Source organism: Euprymna scolopes, chromosome 28 (assembly GCF_053919585.1).
Source record: "Euprymna scolopes isolate OS-2025 chromosome 28, ASM5391958v1, whole genome shotgun sequence".
In the NCBI taxonomy this organism is placed as follows: Eukaryota; Metazoa; Mollusca; class Cephalopoda; order Sepiida; family Sepiolidae; genus Euprymna; species Euprymna scolopes.
In genome coordinates, this window is record NC_136509.1 from 48,647,302 (window position 1) to 48,652,018 (window position 4,717).

General features: G+C 34.6%; 1 protein-coding gene across 1 annotated transcript in view; it reads left to right on the plus strand.

The window, feature by feature from the left end:
- The first annotated feature begins 4,576 nt into the window (after positions 1 to 4,576).
- Positions 4,577 to 4,717, plus strand: part of LOC145249599 (cadherin-like and PC-esterase domain-containing protein 1) — an 837,303-nt gene continuing 837,162 nt past the window's right edge. The window contains exon 1 of the mRNA XM_080111307.1: positions 4,577 to 4,717. This exon is cut by the window's right edge and continues 608 nt beyond it. The gene's annotated coding sequence lies outside the window, so the exon portion shown is untranslated.

Here is a 4,717-nt window from a genome sequence, read left to right on the forward strand (position 1 = left end):
CGTTTGTTAACCCGACTACCACAGAATATATTAAAAGTAAAAGTACTTCCGAAATAAAGCCTTGAATAAAGGAACGTACTCACAAAAATAATGTTCAAAGTTCTTTTAGAATTTTCCTTTCCTGCGTGAAAACCGTAGACACACAGGTATTACAGGAGCAAGACCTCGTCGCTTGTCCTGATAGGAAATTCCATAATACCTTGTCACGTAAAAGGTATTTTCTTTAAATTTCACTCCTTGTAAAATAATAATAAAATAAATACGTGCAGGACCGCAGCCACGTACTTAATCTCCAGAAGCCTGTCTCGTCACAGCCGGGTTTACTTCTTTCAAGGAGGGCTCTTCAAAATTCATCTTCAGCGCCGGGCAAAGAACGCGTTCTCTCTCCTCGACAGCAGAATTTCAAAAAAGGGCGAAATACGCGCTGAGCTCGTGACGTCATCACAGAGCTAGCATTTCTCGTTTCTCCAAATTGAAGGGAGTTTCGTACAAAAAAGGGACACGGAACCCAATCCAATAAAACAATATATATATATAAATATAAATCATGAACCAGCATAAAAAATATAAGTATATACACAGGGGGGGGGGAGTATACAATTGTTGGTGTAAAAACAGAAAAAATTCCAACAATCTTTTTGATACAACTGCTACTCTCAGTCGATGCAATGATTGCCACAAGACAGTGCAGATAGTAGACCACAGGTTTTACATCCGAATGGTCTTTCTTATAGATGTATGTCTTAACGAAGACTGGGCATGCATCTCAACCAGTGGATTAAAAGCGCCTCCAGATATCCATTCGGAAATTTTTACGTTCCGGCGCGGTACATACATCGGCTAGTATTCCCAAATGGTCACCCATGTGGTACTGGCCAAGCTCATTGTTGCTTAACTTCTGTCATCTGATGAGAACCAACGTGATTATGTCGTATATATAATGCATAACACGTAATTGCATTATTCTTAGTAGATGGAACTTGAATCCTCTTGTACTAGGAGCTCCTTTTTTTTATTTCTTTTCCTCTAATATCTCTCGTCCTAGTAAAATGGGTAAAACTCGTCGCAGTACATTGCGTGCTCTTGTCAGATTGCAGTGTGGTCGCTTCCGACGTTCCTATCAAAAACCATGTGTTTGCCTTTTCGAGGTGCACTTTCAAAGTCAATTTGCCTCGGTATATGAGAAAGCTTTGAATGCACGTGTAAACACATGGTCTCTGAGAGAAATAAACATTGTACAATGCCAATGAAAAAAATCTGATGAAATACTTAGAAACAATCTCTAGAAGACCGAGTTCTAACAAAATACAGGTAGCAGCCACAAAAGGGACAAGGTCTGCCCTTAAAATAACCTTCGTAAATAAATTTAAATCGTAATGAAACTAAGTGTTTACTCCAGGAAGGAGTCCCTTCATATTATCGTGGTCTCATATCATCACACCTTTTCGCACTCCACAAGAATATTTTCCAACAAATTGAAGTAAAATAAATAAATAAAATTAAAAAAATAAAACAGATGCTGTATTTTATTTATTTCGCCGTAAGAAACTTTAATTTTCAGAAATTATTAAAACAAACATTTTTTTTTCGCCACTAGGCATTGATCTTTTAGAATCTTCGATAAAAAAAAAAAAGTGTTTTTTTGTAAACAAAATATTTATAGGCCACAATCAAATGTAATATATACTATCAAAGTTACTCCATGGCTTATGCAGATCTGATCGTGCCCCGAAGACTTCCTGGTCAACTCTTTGGTTTTAAGTCCTAAAAAAACTTAATTATATGGCCATGGACTGACTGATGTATTACAAAAGAATCGAGATAGTTTGTATTAAGATTGCATACCCCACTCCTTGTCCACTTGAATGGCCCGGGCCACAGCCCCGTCGTCAACTCCCCATCTGTATTCCACCGAAGTTGCTAGATGTTTTCACCTACATTCGATTTATTCATGTGTATTTGTGAAACAAAATTTCAATTCTGTAAGCTGAAGAGTTTCGTACACATTTGAAAATTCCAAATATTTATGAAAAACTTTTGGAATTTCCAAATAGAGGAGAAAGAAAGATGGAGAAGAGAATGTGTGTGAAGTGGGAGAGAAAGAGGAAGGCGGAGAAGAAGCGAGGAGCAGGGAAAGGAGTTGCGAAAACGATTAAATGTGTGTGTGTGTGTGTGTGTGTGTGTGTGTGTGTGTGTGTGAGAGAGAGAGAGAGAGAGAGAGAGAGAGAGAGAGAGAGAGAGAGCGTTTGTTATGACCTCACAAAAGATTTTAATAAATATTTGGAAATTTCGAAATCTTTCCATAAACATCGAAAGTTTTAAAACAGAAGTGAGAAAAGTGAAAAAAAAAAAAAAAAGAGAAGAGAAAGGAACGCCAACGGGTTGTTTTTAATTAGTGATGCATGCATTCGTTCAAAAGTGCCACCTCCAGGGCGTCGGACACACGCTCTACACTGGCGTAATATTTAAGCTAGCATGTAAACAAACCATGTTGTATCTTATGTAGAAGAACCCAACCACTAATTGAACAATTAGTTTCAAATAACAGAAAATAAAACAGTCTGCCGTCATGCGCTGTGCACGCACAAGCTCTTGACTTTTATGAGTCTTCTTCAAACATACGTTAGTAAGGGATATGTGTGAGTTGACGTTAGTGTTCAGATATTTACGTTGGAATCGATAAAAACATATTTATGTTTAATCGTAAAAGAGAAGAATAAACGCCACCGTGGAGCGTATCGGGGGAATAGTGAACAACTATGGAACAGAAATATGAGAGAAAAGAATATGTTATGCAAATACTTAATTGCAACAACGGATTGCATTCCCTTTAATAAGTAAGAAAACTTTGTTTTTATCGAGTGTAGCTTTCTTCTTCTTTTTTTTTTTTTTTTTTTTTTTTTGGTGGGTGACGGAGCTTTTCTCTAAAAGTTAACTAAAAATAAGTCAATAAATAATTACACCGAACGTATGTGTATAAAAACATTTCCTTACTCCCATAAAACCTGTTAGTATTATTGTTTTGTTGTTGCTATTATTATTATTATTATTATTATTATTATTATTATTATTATTATTATTATTATTTACTCACAAGGAATAATCACACAAGCCATCATCAAAAACTGCTTTTTAAGAACAACTTGTGATGTTTTCTGGAGTCTGAGTGACAACAAGTCTTCCCAGATTTCTAGTACTCTCCACCTCATTCGACAATCTTTGCAAATAAATTTGCGTTATCGCAACGGTCGCTTACCATTGATTTCTCGATGGTAGCGGCCATTGGTCTTCACTAGAATTTGGGTGGCAATAGGCCTCTCCAAGGCCCTAGTCCTCTTTGCACTCATCCAGCGGAGGTCTGGCTCGTGCTTTCTCAGCTCAGTCTTTCCATCCTCCTTGACCCGCCTCACTTATTTGCTGCCAGTGTATGGTGACAGACTATTATTATTATTATTATTATTATTATTATTATTATTATTATTATTATTATTATTATTATTGAAATCGCTCTTGACAAGTTATGAAGCCACTTCACGTAAAAAAACAAAAAATAAATATTATTTTCATATTCATAAAGAATATAAAAATATTTTGAAGTCTTTGGTGTTCATCAGAATTATTTTGATTCTTTAGACAACTAATCGCATCATGGTTGTTATTTTCACAACGTTTCCGCCATCTTATCCAGGGTTCTTTTTTATCGAACTTGCTCTTATTTATATCGAACTAGGAAACCTTTATTAAATTCACAGATTATTTTCGTTCCGTTAGCCATGACCAAGTAGAAATATTAATTATTATGTTATTCTTGTTTATTATCGCCCATAGTAAGGATTGAACCTTCAATCTCCAAAATACAGTCACTTAGAAAAAAATGGCAGTTTCGTTAGAAGCATTTGGACCCTTCATAATCGCTCAAAAATCGAAAATTAAACAAAAGTCCAGGTACAGCATTACATTTTCGCATGATTTAGACATTTATTTGGATGCCTTTCTATCAGTATTCTGTTTAATTTTCGCTTTTTAGCGATTATCGATAATCCAAATGACTTTAAGGAAACTGCTATTTGTTTTGTTCTAATTCAACAAATTTGACAATATTCATGTTTTTAACTAAATAAACACTTAAAAATAAGTAAAAACAAACAAAAACGATTTGAGTAGGTAGAAGAGTAAATTATCCTCATCTACATAGCTTTTTTTTTGTTTGTTTCGGCAAGAGGATGAGTTGGCTGAAACAACAACAACTATGAAGATGAGAATAACAGACTACAATTATTTTTTTTTTTTTAATACGATAAACTTAATTCAGATAGGCAGGAGAGTAACTTATCTTGCCTTTGGTAACATTTATTTGTTGTGTTGTTTCTTGGCTACGTTTTTCGATTTGTTGTCCATAGTAAAAGAATGTCCATACTTTTGAACGCTTTATTAAAAAAAAAACAAAAAAAACGAAAAAAAAAACAGTTGTTTACGTTCTGAATTGTAAACGCGTACTCTTTACAAAGTCGAAAGTGTTCTACGTTTAAAGAAATAAATGGAAGTAGAAACAAATGGCCGTAGTAGTGCTACTTCTAATCCCAGAGACTGACATTTTCAGTCATCACGGCTACGTTAATATTTACGATAAAAAAATAAATAAAACAGTTCTAGTTGCTTTCTTTATTTTTTTATTATTTATTTTCTTCTTCATCTTCTTTTTTCTTTTTCTTTTTTT